Raw genomic sequence first — 19413 nt, forward strand, 5'->3', positions numbered from 1 at the left:
GTTGTAATCACACCGAAACGAAATTCAGACACGTTTGTTACTGACAGGGTGTTGAAGGAATCTATGACTGGGGAAGCAGTTTTTAAGAAGGAGAAAATTAAGATTAAATCTTAGAAAGAAATTGCTCTTAAGAATTGAGTGAGGGTGTTGAGGCCCTGGCACAGGGTGCCCAGAGAAGCTGTGGCTGCCTCTGGATCCCTGGCAGTGCCCAAGGCCAGGCTGGATGGGACTTGGAGCAGCCTGGGACAGTGGGAGGTGTCCCTGCCCATGGCTGGGTGGGATGGGATGGTCTGTAAGGTCCCTTCCAACCCAAACCACTTTGTGATGTCGAGTTTGGAGTCCACCCCAAACTCCCAGCAATTAACTCCTCCTTTAGCAAACACAACCTCCACAGGGAGGTCCTTCCCATGAGAGATCCTGGTGGTCCAGAGCTGATGATCAAGAAGCTGGCAGGGCCTCAGGCACACGGTATTGTAAACCTGCATAGGCGGGATTCAGGGAAGCACGTTCCCACCTGGGATGCTCCTGCACAGGCAGCCACCCTCTTGTTTCCTCCACACCCATAACTTGTGACCTCAGACCCAAAACAGCAGCATCAGGATCAGGAATCAGTGCAGAAATCCAGGGACTGCTTTTCTGGTGGCTGGATGAATTATTGCTTACTACGTGAGGTTTGAGTTTCTTTATCTCTGGAGCACCTGAGCAAAGACCATTTTCCATCTCAGCCATTTGAAATCTTTCTGTCTTTGTTGAAGTACGTTCCATCTGCTCCAGTAGAGGAGGATTAAACCTAATTCATCAGATGCATCTTGGTAGCAGCAGAATTCATTTTGTTCATGGATATGATGGAAGAGCTTAAACAGCTGCATTACAAGTAGCTTTATGTATTAAAGCTTTGTTGGAGCTCTCAATGCCTTGTTTAAAACAAAACTAAACAAAGCAGATTGCTAATTGAAATTCGCGTTCGAACTGTGGCTGATAAATAAGCAGATGGAACAGTCAACATTACTGGAAAGAAAAGGGACAATATAGGACAGAGAAGTAAGTAAAAACAAAAATACGCCTACATCAGCCAAACAAAGTGAGAGAAGGGCAAACAAGGCACTGCAAGTCTCTGAATTGCACTCAGACACGATGTCAGTGCTCAGTCCCGCTCAGACTCCTCTATTTAAAGCACTGCTGTTCCCACCAGCACAGCGTCTGAGCTCCTCCAGCCTCTTTTAATCCTACACCACGGCTCCAAATGTGTGAAGACGAGCAGATGCAATGAGAGCAGTGAGAGCTGCCCCTGCTCTGCGCTAGCTCCAGCCTGGAGCAGCACAAACATCGCTTCCCTCTTCAGCAGAGCACACCCAGAGCAGAGCCAGTGGGGCCCTTCGACGGCCAGAGCTGCCCAGTGCTGCCACTTGGTCCGTGTTATTTTGACCGCTGCTCCAGAGTATCACAAAGTCAGTTTCCCTGTCCCAGAACAACTCCAATCCAGTGCTTCCCAGCAGAAACACAGAGTGGCTGCATTTGGGAATAATTCTGTTTTCCTGCTGTCACTACAGCCCTGCCAGCAGACACTGCTCATCCTTGGGATGCCCCATCCACAGGACAGCTCTGAGCCTTCCCTTTGGAAGTGATCCCTGATTTAGCTTCTCCTCAGGGAAGTTTTACATTTAGACTGTTCACACATTGGCAAGTTGTGTCTTTACCATACACTCCAGACAGGGGCTCCCACTGCTTTTCCTTTGCAGAAGGAAAGGATTGAGGTCTTCTCATGGAGCCTCAGCTTTGAAGTGAATCCATCAGATGATGGATTTCTGGGTTCTTTGTCCTTTCCACTGCTGTAAACACTAAAGCCAGGCAGTTGAGAGGGAGCAGCACATGGCCTTGGGCCAGAGGGGAAGGAGGGGGTTCATGTAGCACTTGGGCTCAGGAGTGTTCCCACACCTGAGCAAAACCTTTCCAAACTTCCTCAGCCCAGGTAATGGTGCTGAATAAATGCCCCCCACCAGTGTGCAATACCTGTGTGGGGCTGCAGGGCTCCTAGGGCCAGAGTGTCACTGCATCAAAGTGGTCCTTCAGGATTTCTTTGGAAGAAGTTGTTCCCTCTGAAGGTGTGGAGGCCTGGGCACAGGGTGCCCAGAGAAGCTGTGGCTGCCCCTGGATCCCTGAAAGTGTTTAAGATCAGCTTGAACAGGGCTTGGAGCAACCTGGGATAGTGGAAGGTGTTCTCTGCTGGTGGCAGGGTGGTAGGACAGGGTGATCTTTGTGGACCTCCTAACACAAACCATTGGTGGTGAAGCCTCATCCCTGGAGGTGTCCAAGGAAGGCCTGGATGTGGCAGTCAGTGCTCTGGGCTGGTGACAAGGTGGGGATCAGTCAAAGGTTGGATCTTGGAGGTCTTTTCCATCCTCAGTGGTTCTGGGATGATTTGGGAAGGGAGCTCTGCCAGGGGGGAGTTGGCAGCAGGCGCTCAGGGCAGAGGATCAATGCCAGGTACAAACAGCCTCACCTACAAACATCCTCTGGAGGCAAAATTCATGAACACTAAGACTCCACAATAATTCCTGGGACAGCTCCTGCAGAACTGAACCTTTATTAACTTGGGAGGATCTCACAGACACTGGCAATGGGACCTCAGCACCCACTCACAGTGGAGAGCTCCAGAGCGGCTGGGCACTGCTCATTCCCAAACAGCTTTCAGCTCCACCACCCGCCTCACCCAGCAGAGTCCCTCAAGGCCAGCAGCAGCCCCAAAAGGTGTTATTCTTGTGAGTTTTTAAATCATCCTTGCAGCACAAAATAATCCGATGCATTTGCTAAGTGCCACCTGAATAAATTGCCTAACCTTTCCGCTTTAATCCGCTGTAATCACTTTCCAGAGGCACTCTTTAGAAAAGTGAGCTCCCTGTTTCCAGAGCAGCTGTGCTCCTAATTAAAAGGCACTGTAGCAAGAAGCCAAAAGAACCTAATTCTGGTTGGAAATTCCTTGCTGCAGTTGGAGGACTGAGGTGAACTGTGAGGAGGGCCAGAGAAGAAGCAGCAGCTGCCTGTGCTGCTTAAGAGAGTATTAGGAGAGGGCTGGCCCTCGGGGCTGCCTCTTGGCTAAATCCCTGTTTAGCAGATTGGCTCCCAATCCTCTGTCCCTGGCCAGGCTGGTTTGCACAGCTTGGACATGTGCAGGAATCAGCTGAGTGCTGCAGCTGAGTGCTCACAGAAGGAGCCAGCGCAGAGGGAGAAGCATCCAGAGGGTTTTCCAGCAGAATTCCTGAGTGCCTTGGCTTCCAGCACCATTCCTGCTGCAGCAAAGCTGAATCCAGTTCAGGCACAAGTTCCCCACAGTGCAGGGAGCAGGCTCATGCTCTGTCTCTTTAGCTCCAGATAGAACAGGCAGAAGTTGGATTTGAAGGAAAGCCGTAGGAGCAGTGAGAAATCACCATTTCAAGGGAGATTTTTTAAGCTCTGCATTATGAGCATCAACCACTCGCAACAGGAATGTTTCCAGTGAATGGAGTTTGCTGTGCTTCATCAGACCAAGTTCAGTTTGACACATCCCAGCTGGGGCAGATCCTGAAGAGCAGGGTCCAAGGAGGCAGAGGGGGTAGGAAACTCTGACACTCCTTAAACCTTTCTAGATCTGCAAATCTCCTGTAGTTCAATGCCACACTCAGACTGTACCTAAGCAAAGCCAGCCAAAAAAAGCTTCATTTGAGTGGGAATTTGGTGGTTTCCACTGTGCAAGAGAACATCAAAGATGAGAGTTTTAGCACCAAACCCTAATGTTTCCATGGGGTGGACACCACAGGGTTAGGGTTTAGCAGTCATTTAGACAGTGTGGATTAAAAACTTAATCAAATCAAACAGACAGCAATAGTTTCACCTGTATTCCCATCCATATTTTGATTTTAAGCCGTTGGAATGCTGTGACACTTACTAAAACCCCAAGTCAAAGCAATTCACATTCAACAAACCTCCATTTGCTCCGTTTTGTGATGAAAAAGCCTTTCCAAGGAGCAGAAGTTCCCCCTGATTTGCCTGCAGTGATCTCTCCACGGTGCCAACACCACTGAGTGTAACCCTGCATCGCAGAGCCAGATGATTTAAGAGCTGCAATCCTCCTCCCTTCTCTGGCAATTTCTTGCACTTATGCACTCTCCAGTCCTGCTTGAAATGCCTGAAAGAAAAAACCATTTGCGTCATCAGCTTTTTTTTTCTCTCTCTTTTAATGCCCAGCACAAATCATGGCTAAGTCACGAAGTGGTCCTGGGTGTCACGGACAGGCAGAGCTGCCCCTGGCACAGGATCAGGTGCCTGCTCTCTGATTTGGGCACCTTGGCTGTTCAATTTGGTATGTAAGGACACAAGGGCTGACTGTCCTTGGATGGGACAGGTGAGGTTTAGTGACCCTGGTTACGGGGAGTGTCCCTGCCTGTGGCAGGGGGCTGGAGCTGGATGAGCTTTAAGTTCCCTTCCAAGCCAAACCATTCTGTGATTCCACCATTCTGAGGCCATTTTATGGCTGGGGAACTGTGGCATAGGGAGCACCTGCAGAAGGAGGCAGCCTCGGGGCTGTCAATAACTTACTGCAGAGGGCTGGGTTATTATTTATATTATTGTTTAATTTATTGTGTAAAATTGTATATTTATTGCTTATTCACTCTGTAGACATTGTCAAACAAGTCCAATATTCCCAGCAGACAAGCTGGATGGCAGAGGACTGGCTGGGAAGTTGCAGGATGGAAGGAGAGCACAGACTCTTTGTCCTTTCTGCATGATTTGGGGTTGACCTTGTGCACAGGGGGTGCCCCTGTGCAAACTGATACCTCCAAGCCTGAATTCTCCTCCTGCTGGGTCCGTCACTGCCCCAGCCCAGTCTCCACCCTTCAGGCAGGGACTTCACCCTGCTGGAAGTCTTGGCTGTTCTTGGAGTGCAGCACCTCACACACAGGCTGGGACACTTTACTGATGGAACTGTGGAATGGTTTGGCCTTAAAGATCATTTTGGTTCAACCCCCAGCCATGGGCAGGGACACCTCCCACTGTCCCAGGCTGCTCCAAGCTCCAGTGTCCAGCCTGGCCTTGGACACTGCCAGGGATCCAGGGGCAGCCACAGCTGCTCTGGGGACCCTGTGCCAGGGCCTGCCCACCCTCCCAGGGAACAATTCCTGCCCACTCTCCCATCCATCCCTGCCCTCTGGCAGTGGGAAGCCATTCCCTGTGTCCTGTCCCTCCATCCCTTGTCCCCAGTCCCTCCCCAGCTTTCCTGGAGTACCTATAGGAAGGGTTTCTGAGCTCTCCCTGGAACCTTCTCCTCTCCAGGCTGAGCAACTCCAGCTCTCTCCATCTCCAGAGCAGAGGGGCTCCAGCCCTCAGAACACCTTCACAGTCCTGTCTGGACTCACTTCAGCAGTTCCACATCATTCTTCTGTCAGGGGCTGACCGGGGAGCACCAAATGAATTTGGGAGAAGTACAGTCCCTTTCTGAAGAGCTTTGTTAATATATCCAACAATTTCACATCAGACCTGAGCACTGCAGAGCTCATTTGCACATGTTCAGCCTCCCAGCAGGTGGGAAAATCAGGGGCTTCACTCACACTGGGAATTGACAAACTCACATAGAGCTAATTTAATTGGAAGGTATTTATCTCATTTGAAAACATTTATCTAATTCAAATACATTTATCAGTCTGCTGGTTGTGAAAGCCTGTCAGTCTGGCAGGATTTATGGGCCAGCTTCCCAAGCATTTCTGCAGTGGTGGAAGTGACTGCAGTGGTACAAACTATCCCTGCAGGTTTGCTTCAGGAGCACAACTCAGCCCTGCCAGCAGGAGAACTCAGCTGCAAGGTCTGATGGCACAGATTTGGGGGACAAACTCCAGGGCAGCAAGGGTGGTGCTCCTTACAGCTCCTCACCGAGACTGTTCCTCTCCTTGTGCATCCATCTGGAGACTGTGTCCCAGGGGAAAATGCAACACCCAAAATTCCCCAGGGAGCAGCTCAGTCCTGCTGCGACAGCCCTGGAATGCTGCCAGAGCACCGGGAAATTCATCCCCCATTCCCCACCCCAGCTGGGAGTTTTGCTCCCCGTTCAACCATTGCCACAGGAACACAGCACTGAGACTTTGTGAGCCTGGAGCCTCCCCGTGATCATCTCTCCTGGTGGGAATGATTTACACCGAGATTCCTCCTCTCACTCAGGGGATAACGGGGCTGCAGGGTCACACTCTTCATCCAAAGCATCGCCCTCATCTCCTCCAGCCTGCAAAGCCATCCCTGCCAGGCTGGAGAGGGATGCAGAGCTCTGGGCTCCCGTATTACAACCGTGCAGGAAGACAATCAAAAGAAGAGAAAAGGTTAATGAGGTACTAATCATTATAGATCTGTAGTATATAATGCAATAAATACCCACTGCCATCGATTAAATGTAGTGGGGCAAAGGCATCTAATCCATCATATCGGCTCTTTGATTTTCCCAAATTCATTTCCTGCCATCAAGGAGAGGCTGGGAGATGCCAGAGGCCCAATCTCCTGCCCAAGAAGCTCGGCTGGCTGCATTCCCTCCCAGCACCCGTCGCTCTGTGGCCAGCCCAGATCTTCGGATAGGGCTCTGTGACACTCCACTGAAAATCCCACAGTGGGGAATTGGGAACTTGGAGAGACAGGAAAAATAGGCAGGACAAGCTTGAATCCTGGATCCTTTCTCTGCAGGTTTTTATTTGTTTGTTTCCTGCCCAACCCCTCTGGTTTTCTTGCAGAGATGAGGCTTTTGGGAGAACAAATATTAGTTTTAACAAACCAAAAAACGAAAACCAACCAGCCAAACACCCCCCACAAAAAACCAAAACCAAAACAAAAAAAACCAAAAACAAAACCAACCCCCACCCCCCCAAAAAACCCCCAAAAACCAACAAACAAACAAACCAGATCAAAAAAACCTCTCAGAGGTGTCATCACAGTTCTGAAACTTGCCAGAAGATGGGAAAAAAACGTTCAGGGTTCTGTTAGGAAGGCCAAGGTGACAAAACCCAGCTACAAGCAGGTGTAAGTGATGGGCAGTGTCGTGGTAAAGCCTGAGGAACCCCGGAGTGGCTGCGCTGGCAGGATGAGACTAATTAGGGCTGCGATCCCCTGCCTCACACTCGCTAATGCCCGTGGATAGATCGCTAATGCTCTCAATTCATGCTCATTAGCAGCGGCAGCAAAGACAAGACAAGCGTGTTATGTCATCGTTTAAATCCTGTCACATTTCCCCAGTGACTCTGATTACAATTTTAAACATTCGTTCTCCTCCCCCGAGGCAGGCTTGCCTTGCCCTGGGAGCTCCAGATCCGGGAGATTTGCTCCGAGCAAAGCGCTCACACCCGGCCCGAGCCCCAGCCCTTCCCTGTGTCCTCAGGAGAGAGGAATCCCCCTGGTGGGAACATTCAAGGCATCAGCTCACGCTCCCCTCATTTTCCACATGACTTTCCACCTCAGACTGGAGTTAAGCTGAGTATTTTCCAGTCACCTTTGCACCAGGAGGGAGTTTGGGGCCGTGCATCTCTGGATGAGCAGCCACACTCCAGTTCAATAAACACAAACCACCTTTGCAGCACGAGGAGTCAATGGTTCTTCAGTCAACTGGCAGGAGTGAAAAGAATAAATATTTACGGACACATCCTGCACTGATCTGTGCCAGCTGGATCTATATCAGCTCCCAAAGGGGGGTTTCAGCCTTCTGCCACTGACCTGCTGGTGGGGTTGGAAGGGCTGGAACTCCTTCCACAGGGACCCGATCAGGGAATACCCAGGAACACTCAGCAGGGGTGGGAGGGCTGTGAAATCCGCTCTCATGCCTTGAAACCCAGGGCAGGGCACACGGAAATGGTCACAAACACACCCTGTCCAAGGGTGGGAACATCTCCGGAGTTCAGCACAGGCTGCATCAGGCCCATTCACTCTTCCCTGCAACAAACCATTTCCACAACCATTCTGCTGATGCCACAGAGGGAGGAGACTTGTCCAGGGACATGTGGGACAGCCCAGAGCAGCTGTGCCATCCCCCAACCACAGACTGACCCCCATAGCCCATCCCATCCCGTCCAGTCCCATTCCTTCTTGGTTTCCCCAGCTGGGCTGTGGAATAGGGGTTGGATCTTTCTCCCACCCTCCCTTTCGCACTGCAGACAGCACCAGGAGGACTTGGTTAGGTTTATGCTGCAGAATCTCCTGGGAAAGGGCTGAATTGCTTTTGTTCCAGCAGCTGAGGGTTTCAAAGCTTGCATATCAAAGCAGGGAAAGGAAGAAATAACAAAAATAAGTGGATGGAGTCAGATGTGCGTTAAGTGGAAGGGTTTACACTAGATGGCACCTGATCTCTCCACTTTAGATGCAGAAGGTAAAGCCAGCAGGATTACTGTGGGGAATGATGTTATTCCTTCCCCAGGAGCTGCCTTTGTGGCCCTCCCCGAGCTCCCAGCCATGCAGGAGGAGCAGCTCACCCTGCAGCCAGCACTGCTGTGAATGTTAAACACCCTTTGCATAACCCCACTCGGAATCACTTTCCAGGTGCTGGAGTTCCCTGCTTTGCTCAGCCCATGCTGCTTCCAGAGCCACTTCCAGATGCTAAACGTGCCCAGCCTGTTTCCAGGCAGGTTTCTCTCACTGGAAGAGTAAGAAGGGCTCTGTCCCTCAGGGACTTAACTCAGGGCTAAGGGGCAGCAAAGCTGTGCAGGGCCATGGCGTGGATAATCCAGCAGATCCACCCGAGCACAGCACGGCACAGCAGCCACTTGGGCACATGGGGACACTGCAGCTGTGCCACAGGTGTGGCACAGAGACACCAGCCCTGGTCCCACCAGCTCCTTGTGAGGACAGGGAAGGTGCTGAACGCACAAAATGAGTGGCCATGGTTTGGGCAGCCTACAGGGGATGACGGGTTTGCAGGAACCACTGCTCCACACATGCATCCACACACAAGTGGCATGAGTCAGGGAATTGCTTTGGGAGAAGAGGAAAGTGCTGCCAGCAGGGAAGAGGAGAAGGGGGCTCTGGTGCAGCACATCCTTTCTCCTGCTGCCATCAGGAGCCAAACACCATAGGAGAAAGCTGGCCTCAGTCCGTGGGCACAGTGGCCATTCCTGAATTACCAGCCTGAACCTGGATATAGGCTGCATGGATGGGGCTTGGAGCAAGCTGATCTAGGGGAAGGTGTCCCTAGGGGGTGGAACAGGAGGGTTTTCAAGGTCTCTTCCAACCCAAAGCAGTCTGTGGTTGAGCTAGATCTGCCCACTTCATCATCCACTTTCTGCCCCTAAATACCATCAACAAGATTCCTGTTTAAAAAAAAAAGCTGGTAGATAAATAAAACCTAAATGGTGAGTAAGGAAATTATTTCTCTACAGAGGCACAGCCAGCAACAAGTCTCAGCCCTCTCCTGAATTATTTTGCCTCCTCTTGGCTTCTTCCCGGGCTGGGGAAGGGATTTCTGTTCCTGGCAGCTCTGCAGCACCTCTGTCACCAGTCTCAGAGTGTAAGGTCACAGTCGTGCTGCTCTGAAGACATTTGCAGGCAAATTACTCTGCCTCTCCCAAGCACAGCCACTCATTGCTTCAGCAGGAGGCGGCGAGCAGATTACATGAGATAATTTAGTAGCTGACATTAAAAACACCTCATTTAGCCTGGAATAAAACTATCTTCATTCAGCCTAAACTATATTAAGATAACTGCATTCATAGTAGGTTTTGGGTAGCTGCTGATCTGGGCAGCTGAATGAAGACTCCAAGTCAACATCTCCCTGTCACTGTGTCCTTGCTGGAGAGCAGCAATGCCAGCAGGGACTTCTGGAGTAGAAGGATTCTCATGTGGCCTAGACCTCCCTCTCTGGTAAAACAGATTGAATTTTCCAGCTTTCCTGGATGAATTGCTTTTTACCTTCTCCCTGGTGTGGGCCAAGGCCTCCAGCTAATAGAGCACAGAGATGAATTTTGCTGCATCTCAAGCAGCTGTTGCTCTATTTGGTTTAATGCAGTGCTGTGAGCAGAGCCACGGCTACAGAGAGCGAGTTAATAATATCCTGAATGAGACAAGCGACAGGAGAGGAGATGGAATGGGATGCAGGGAGGAGGGATACTTTAAACACTGGTTTATCTGACAAATTCTGCAGTTATACATCCTCTACTCTGCTTTCCAGCAGACAGATGGAAACAAAACATGGCACAAGCAGAAGAGAAGCAAATGAATCCTTCCTCCCAGTGCAAGGCTCAGCTGCACAGCTGCCACCTCTGTAAGCTTTGGAGACCACCACAATTAAGGAATTACCAAAAAAAAGGGAAGATGTAATCCTTGTCTAACCCTTTTTGGGGGAGCAGGTGCTCTGAGGTATTTGAGATTCACTCAGGCACCAGTTCAGGAGAATCTTCCCCCAGTAGTTCCAAGTTCCTGGCTTTCAGCAGCAGAACCCAGGGCTCTGTGTGCACAGTGCTGTTACCACCCCTGCTCTCCCAGCAGCCCCAAAAAAGCACCACTGGCAATGCCAGAGTGCTTTAATTTGGGATTCTCCATCTCAGTACCTCTTTTCCTGTTATTCAGAGGAGTCAGAATTTGCCATTCCCCCCTGCTATGGAGGTTGCCAGCAGTTCAAGGTGCTGGTGCTCCCTGTACCTGGGGGTGCACAGGTGCTGTCCCAGCCCTCTGCTCCCACCACACCATCAGCACAGCACTTTTCAGAGAAAACCAATCAAAGCCAAAGCCCTGTGGCCTCCTGGTCCTTTGGGTCCCTTCCAGAGGTGCCCTGGTCTCTGCAGACTCTCTGGGTACCCAGCTCATGGCTGGTGGTGCTCCAGTTCCCACCCTATCTCTGAATGTAACACAGATTCATCTTCCACAGGGATTTGGGCTGGGCTGGCACTTTTTGGGTCAGATGCTCCTGAAAGTGATGGACAGAGGGAGTTCCAGCCTTGAGGAACTGCAGGACAAACTCACCCAGTATAAAATGCAGCAGCACCTTTGGCTGCAGCAGAGCTGCCTGGTTTAAAATCTTAGGCTATCCTGAGCTGGAAGGGACCCACAGGGATTATCCAACTCCTGGCCCTGCACAGGGCAACCCCAACAATCCCACCCTGTGCCTGAGGGCATTGTCTAAGGGCTTCTTGAGCACCTGGGGACCAAACCCCAAGGAATCCCACAGGAAACTCCAAAGGCTGGATGGATGGGGCTTGGAGTATGAAACCAAGCTCTGCCTGTCCATGGACTGCAGGAAACACTGATAAATCAGAGGAGATGTCACTGTCCTTCTGGATTTGCTCCCTGGAGCTCTGTCAGGGAAGTCAGAAGGCATTTGGCATGTGCAGCTGAATATCAGACTTACAATGAGGATGTCTGGGCTTGTTTCCCAACTTTGAGACTGACACACTTTGCAAGCTCAGTCAGTTCTCCTTCCTCCCCGGGCCGGATTTCTTCCCACTCTGCACCTTCCCGAGTCATTTTGTACCTGCACAAAGCATTAACCCAGCCAGAACATTTTGCTCACTTAGATGGGTGTCACATCTAACACCAAGAGGGGAGTGCTTTCAGCATCACTTAATGAGGCTTTTCTGCTTTGCATAAAAACTTGGCAATGAGCTGGGCAGGATGATAAAGGAGGAGGAGAGCTGCCAGCTGCCAGGCAGGAGAGACAGACAGCTCCTGTCACCCCCTTCCTCCTGGACACAAGCAGGACGAGCTGGGAATGGCAACCAGGCTGCTGTTTTGGGGCTCCAGGAGCCCTTGGGATCTGTGCTCACACCCCAGCCCACAGGGGCTGTGTTAACCTCTCGTTTCCTGCTCTCCCAACAGTGTCCTTGTTCCAGATCCCAGCGTTTCCCCACTGCTTTGGAAAGTTATTACTCTCAATTATTGCTCCCTACAAACCTCCAGCTCTTCCAATCCACACAACCCAAGGCTGGTGCAGTCAAATTCTCCTCCCTGAGCTCTGCCAGGAGCATCTGGCTCCTGCCTTCCCCTCTCACACCCTCCAGCCTCCTTTCTCCTGCCACCAATAAACACTCCCAGGGTTTCAAGTTTTCCTCATCCGAGTTCCTTCTTGTATTCCCTTGCAGGATTTCTATGAGGAGGATGCAGGTGGGTGGCCCCTGCTCCGTTGCTTGATGGAAAATGAATCTTTTTCTGTTTTTCCCTTTTCCCCTTTGCTCCCTAGCACAGAGGGGCTCTCAGAGCTGCAGAGGAACCTCAGGCTGGGTGGGTCCCATCTGCAGCGCCTTCTGGGCGACTGGGGACACCGAAGGGTTGAGCCCCCAGTGCCACCTCAGCTTCCAACCCCTGCTGCTGTTTTCCCTTCCCAAGAAAAGTGAGATTTTTAGTTCAGACAAGTTTCTGGTGACAGGACATTTGCTGAGTTTTGGCACAAGTAATTCCTGTTTAAATGAATTTGTCTCTGTGAGTGGTCAGTGCTGTGAGGCTCCAGCTTTGCACCACACAGGCTGTTCCTGCAGCTCCTGGAGCTGCTCTCCCTGCAGGATGAGCTCTGTTCCACGGCATTTTAGCAGAGTTTATTAGAAGACACTGCCTAGTGTTTGATCTTGGAAGCTTTTCTCCCCCCGGTACAAACCAGAGCATTTAAGTGGTAAATTATGTGCCTTTGGGATATGTCTAAAAATGCAGACCCATAGGCCAGGAGGCTGCTAGCAGTGTTAGTTTTTGAAATTCTAAATTACTCTTTAGGCAGGGGACTTGGCAGGGATTTTAACAAGAAATGCTAGAGAAAGCAAGGCTTGTTCTCATGTGGGTGACTCTGCAGCCTGCAGCAAATTGTAAAGGACTTTTCTTTAGTAAACACCACTGAACTTCTTTTGGCTTTCTAAGAACCAAATAATTTCCCTGATTTGGGGCATAGGGACACATCCTCCAAAACAAGGACTGTCTGTAGAGTTGCATATTTAACTATCAACCTGCTACACCAAAGATCCCCTTTCCCCAAGCACCAGACTCTGGTCACCTCTTTTCTTCTGAAGGCACAGACAGAATAACCCAAATTTTAAAAGGCTGAGTGCTTGCTGTAGCTATAAACAGCAGACAGGAGCTCAAGCCTCAGTGTCACGTCAGGACACTGCAAAAATCCCCAGCACCGGGGGGTTGTGGCATCAGAACAGCAACTGAGACCTTTTATTTGGTAAATAGCACACGATGCTTTAGAACAATGTGGAAAGAGAAAATACTTAAAGCCCAGATTTAAGTGGAAAACAGCATGAAAGCCAACGTGGCTAATGATCTGACAAGGAACACGCAAAACTAATTTAGGACTTCTTTAAGCGGAATGCTTGATTAGGCACCAGCAAGGCATTAAATCATGTAGGTGTTCCTTGGGAAAAGCATCTCTAATGAGGCTGTGGTGGGAAAGTTTGAGTGAAGTTGGGGAAAACAGAGGCAAAGAGAGCAAAGATGATTTGGTGAAAAGAGATGGCAGCAGCCCCTGACACTGCTGATTGCAAGGATCACAGGGAGGACACTACCAAAGCCAGGGAAGACACTTCATCTGCACATCCTACCCTTTTTCCAGGGTAATTTAGGAGTTCTTAAGCAAAATCAGTCCTTAAAGGAGCTCCATCCCTGTGTTCCACCTGGCTCTGGTTGCCCTGGGCAGCCCCACCTGGGGTCTCGCCCCTGGCTCTCTCTGGAGGGCTCAGGAGATGAATTTCAGCTCAGCCTTTGGCTCAGGTTGTGCTGTGTCACGTGTGGGTTTGTGCTTTGGGTTCCTGACTGGTTTCCTGGGGACCTATCTGGAAATGAGATTTCTGGTTGTCTGGAAGAGATTCCTGATCGACCTAGAGCTCCTCTCCTCAACAGGTGCTGTGCTTTCCTTGGTGAGGATGCTGCCCTTTGCTTCCTGGATCCACAACTCCTTTTTGCTGTTCCAAACGGAGCTGTAGCAGGAATCTCATGCCCTGAGGAGCTGTGATGCTGTGCCCAGGATGTGGAGTTGTGTATGGGATGTGATGTGGCAAAAAAAGGGTGAGGAGTGATCATTGCTAAGTTGTGTTGTCACATTCCAGTTCTGGAGCCTGGGCAGCAGCAGGAACTGGATGAGAAGAGGCAAGTTAAAAAGGGCATGAGAATGAGGTTTGCCAGCAGCCAGGTTCAGTTTTGAAGAGGAAACTCCTGACCTCTGATTTAGATGAGAGCCTGCCCAGCCTTGTTGGCTGCTATTTTTGCTTTGCTGTGCAGGCACCTGAAGCTGGGGGCTGCCTCCCCTTTTGTTTTTGGTGGTGAGATGTTTTGTGGGATGTGTGGGTCTTGGCTTCTCCTGCTCTTCTCCCTGCCCAGGAGAGGTCAGAGACCTGCAGCACCCCCAGCACTGCCCTCTGTGGCCACGGGCTGGTGATGAACCCTCTCATAGCAGCGTTTTCTCTTGTTTGATGCCATTTGGGCAGTTTTGGGTGCTCCTTTTGAATAGCCAGCAGCTGATGAATAACCTGGTGTTTCATTTCACACGTGATTACGGTCCTCACAGTCTCGATCAATAAATACAATAAGCTTGAACAGCCTGGTGTTGTGAGCTCTTTAAAATCATATCCTCTATTAGAGACAGCAATCGATGGTGCTGATTCCAGTTTAGCAGTGATTATGTGCTGGTTACTGCAAAAAGCCACCTGCAACCCAAAGTGGGGACTGGAACTTCCTGCTGCTGTACACCACACCTGTCCGGCTCTATAAATAAAAGTTTTTAATTAAAGTGGATAAACTGCTTCAGAAACGCGATGTGCTTGTTTAAATACCAACCATCAGTCATGGCAAAGGGATTTAAACAGGGAAGTTTGGGCTTTTTGCAAAGAAATGTGTGTCTGGTGTCCCTCTTAGCTCAGTGCAATCCATCCTGACTGTCAGCCCTGAATTCCATGTGCTCTCTAGATGGGAGGGAGAGGAGGAAAGGGATGTTCTGTGTGTATAGACAGTCTATGAAAAGTTTGGGTTTGGTGACAAACATCTTTATTGAAATGGTGGAAATCACACAGGAAACAAACAAAACTGGGGATTAACCTCAGCACACTGACGTGAAGAACACCAGGGAGCTGGCGACTGGGGGAAAGAAAATTCCGGGTGTGGATGTGGCAGATAAGTGCACACCTGCTGCTTTGGATCTTATCTGCTGGAGAATTTGAGATAAACAAGCTGAATTCCTCTTGAGCAAAATCCCAGGATTTAGGCCTCCTGTACCAGGATCAGAATTGGAGAGGGGATTTTACCCATCATAAATGTGTTTTTTTGTATGACAACAGTAAAACCAGGTTTCCTGGAGTGATGGATAAAGTGTCTGTGGTAGGAACAAGCAAAACTGGTCCCATTCCCATTGCAAGGCTGGCTGGAATGGAGCTGGAGTTTGGACACTGCCAGAGTCCTACTCAGGAGCAGAATGAGATGGCAAAGACAAACTCCACTTGTTTTTTTTTCCTTTTTATTGCAAATTCACTGTATTTTATTTTGTGGTTGGCAGAACAACTGAGGCAGGGAGGCAGGAGCTGTGCTGCTGGTGCCAGGTGGGCTTGAGAGTGTTCCAAAGGGGCTGCCTTGGGCTGCTGCAAGAGCTGGGGCATGGGATAGAGTGAGCTGGATACAGGGAGACAGGATGGGATATTGGTGGGCTCTTCCCCTGGGAGGGAATTCAAGGCTCCTGCAGCACTTGGGGCTCACTTTGACCTTGCCTGGGGCTCTGCAGGGAAGGGCTGGCAGCGTGGAGCTGATTTACAGCCCAGGCTGAGTTACCTGGGAAAGCAGCAGCTTGTCCCCTGTTACCCAAAGCCTGCTGCTCCCCAGAGTGGGAGCTCAGGGCTGGGGGATGTGTGGATCAGCTCCGTGTTCTCTGCACTGCAGGAATGGGAAGGGGAGTAGGGGGAGCGTCTCACTCCTCTGGGATCACTGCTGGAAGAGCTGCGAGTTCTCCCACCTGCATCCCAGACTTCCCAAGCCCTGACTCCACCACCACTGCAATGTGTGCCAGGCTCTGAGACACCCAATCTGCTAATCCCTCTCTGGATTCCTCCTGGCCCTGGCATGGCTCTAGAAAAGGCTCCTTCTGGGGGTTCAAGGGAGCCTTGCTGCAGCTCCCAATAAATCTCCTGTGGGTGTTTTGCCTCTGATGCCAATACTATTCCAGTCAGCAGATTCCATGGTTCCAACTGGCTAGTCCCTGGGTTTCTCAGTGATCTCCTTGACTTGGATTTGGTTCATTGTCACTGGCTGTAAATAATTCTCAAACGAAAGCAGTGAGCTGTGGCCCAGCGAATTGAATTGGATGGATGGACTTGATTTGACTCAATGGCAGCACTTGGCACTTCTTATCCCATCTGTCCCTGTGAGGAATCCTGCTCCACTCTCAGCCTCTTACAGGGAGCACGGAGCAGCTGGGATGTAATTCCTCAAGCACTGGAGAGCCAGAGGGTTGGGGAGGGTCTGTGGTCTGTGGATTCCCAGTGCAGATCAGAGTTGATGGAAGGGACAGGGACCTTCTGAGCTGTAGAAGTACCTGAGCACCTTCCTACAGCTTGAGAGGAATGACAGACTTGTCTTTACAAACAAGCAGTGGGTCTGCTGGTAGATAAAACCCACACCGAGAGATAAAAGAAACAACAGGAAGGATTCCACTGCTTGATTAATTGAAAAGAAGATATTTGCCTTTACCAACAAACTTTGGGTTTGCTGATAAATGAAATTTGATATTGAAAAAAACAATGGGGAAAACCCTTAAGTTCCACAAGAATTAAAAATTAGAAGGGGGGTTATACAATGAAGGGGAAATTTAGGTATTGGGCACTCCGGGAAGTTTGTACCTCTCAAGTACCTCAGTCAGTGGGGAAAGAGAGAGGGAAATGTGCCCGAGAAATTGGGATAAATAGGAGGCTGAGTCCTCCAAAATTGGAGAGACCCCAGAGGAAATTCCCCATGGCCTCTCCCTTTATTGGAATAAAGTAAAAGGACTCCTTTGTCTCCTTTTTGGACATAAACCTCTGGCGTTTGTGGATTAATTTTCCTGACAAGCTCAACTGCACTTGAGAGTACTCCGGAGTGTTTCACCTGGAAGTGAAAAGAGCCCTGGCACTGGTGTACTCCAAGTCCTGCTGGTGTGGATGGGGACTGGCTGTAGCAGGGGACTCCAATCCCAAACTAAATGTCTCTTTTTCCGCTTCTGTGCCTGTGGAATATTTTAAAATTATCCCCTGAAATGTTCCTTGATGTTATAAATAGCCTGCTTCAGAGGCTGAGAGGCACATCCTTTTTCCCTCTCAGCCATGCTCCTCTCCAGCTCCAGGGATGGGCATTTGGCATGGCAATGTCACAGCTGATGGTCAATGGCTCTGCCCCAATGCAAGGAATAATTCACCTCCCTGGGTGTGAGCAGGGCCCTTTCCCAGAGCTCACTCAATGTTTACTGTCTGGATCAGGAGTCAGGAGCAGATGACTCAATCCAAGGGCAGGAGTTATTCACTTGTGCCTCCAAGGAACTGACAGTTCACATTCCAGCTGTGGGTTTTGTGGGGTGGATTTGGGTATTTGGTGCTTCAGTGTCCTTCGAATATTGCAGCTCTGTGGGGTCCCTGTTCCTGTGGGGGGAGGAAGCTGGACCAGGCTGAGCCTTTAGCAGTAGCCCTTCTGCTTTATTCCAGGGGTTGGGTTATGGAAAACTGCAGGGGCAAATCCAGGGAGCTCAGGGCTCTTGGGTGCGGGGGGAGCAGGCCATCACTCCACTGCTGGATGCTGAAGTAGCCACACTCCTTCCCATGTCCTTCATGCCCTGAGCAGCCACATCTTGTCCTGGCTCCAGGCCCTGCAAAGTCATTCCCAAAGTTTTCTGGAAAGAACTGGTCAGCAGGTGGAGGTGGGGAGGGGCAGAAAAAGAATTCACATTACTTGTGTTTGTACCTTAGAGCTGTAAAATCCAGCAGCCTTCTCCTCCTTTGCTTTCTGCATTCCCAAAATAGTTTAATCATATTTTGGTTGGCTTTTTCCTGGGTATTGCTCCATGCTGGGGATTGTTACAGTCCTGCAGAGAAACGCACGGCTTTGCAATGCAAAAAACCCCCAGGCTACCTGCATGTGTGAGATGATTTATTGTTCTTGATAATCAATTTTTTACTGTGGCTGTTTCAGGTTAATCCCGCTATTAATATCCCGAAACCACTGAAGTGCAATCCCATTACACAGAGCCCAAACTCTGCTCCTGAGCCCGTGGCACAGTCAGGCAGATCATTGCAGCCCCTGCTCCAGCAGCTCTGAAACTCGGTGACCAAATGGCCCTGGGCTGCTTTGGTGGTGGCCAGTTGCTGGGGAGCTCATGGTGCCAGCACAGGGCTCGATGCCGGGCAGAGCATGAAGCTGCTGGATGAGGGAGTGGAAAAATAGATTGATTTTATTTCTCCCTGCAGCTGAGAGCTGTCTGGCAAATCGCAATGGAAATCAAGCAGGATGGAGCAGGGGTTTGATCTGGGAGGGGAGAACAGTAGGAGAACCAGGGGGGTAATTCAGGTAAACCTTGATTTTGCAATGAGCTTGGTAATTAAGAGTCCAAACTGCAGGTGCAGTGTGGCCAAAGCAGAGCTGCAGCCTTTGGGTAAGTTTTGATAAAATCAAGTCCATGGGAGGGTCATGCTGGATGTAGGTTTATTTTTGGATTTTTCCCATAGTTGCACAGGAGTGGATGGGGACAGTGAGCACAGGGATGTAGAGCTTGGATTTTCAAAGGCATTGAGGCTAAATATAGAAATTGGTTATTAAGATTTTTCCGTGAATGTTGTAAACAAATTAGTTCCACTAGGTAGCTATCTGCATGCCTAGGTGCTTATGTACCTCAGAAAAACCTTCCTGGAGGAGCTATTTGTTGTCTGGCTTCAGGCTCCAAACTTTCTGAGCTGGGAGTGAGGGAAGTTCACCTTCCTGAGGTAATTCTGAGCGTTTGGTCCAACTTGTGCAGGGAAGAGTCTATCGCTCCACTGCCCTTATGGAGAAAAATCTGCTTCATTTAGCAGGCAGGAGCCCTGCAGCTGAGTGATGTGAGCAGTCCCACGAGGAAGCTGCACATCAGCAGCTCTTGTTCTACATCTCCTCAGGCCCCAGAGGCCGCAGGGATCTTTGCTGGAGCTCCAGACGTTGTCACTTCCCGGCATCACTTTTGTTTAAACAAGTGTTGGAGAAGGATCCCCCAGCACCCGCGGCTCCATCCCTCGTGGCCTGGAAATTCATCAGCTGCTCGAGGCTGCTTGGCATCACTGCTGCAGTGTTTTGTTATTGTCACACATTTCCATTTCTCCCGAGCTTATGATAAGCATCCAAATTAAACTGCGGGCTCCGACGTTTTTGATATTTCCAGGCAATATTGATAATGAAGCTTGTGCTGTGCTGTGTCATTTACTCAGAGAGCTCTGAGCACCAAACAATCTCCGTACACAGGGATTGTCTCAT

Source organism: Chamaea fasciata, unplaced genomic scaffold, assembly GCF_029207755.1.
Source record: "Chamaea fasciata isolate MVZ Bird 193981 ecotype frontalis unplaced genomic scaffold, bChaFas1.0.hap1 SCAF_20, whole genome shotgun sequence".
Classification (NCBI taxonomy): domain Eukaryota; kingdom Metazoa; phylum Chordata; class Aves; order Passeriformes; family Sylviidae; genus Chamaea; species Chamaea fasciata.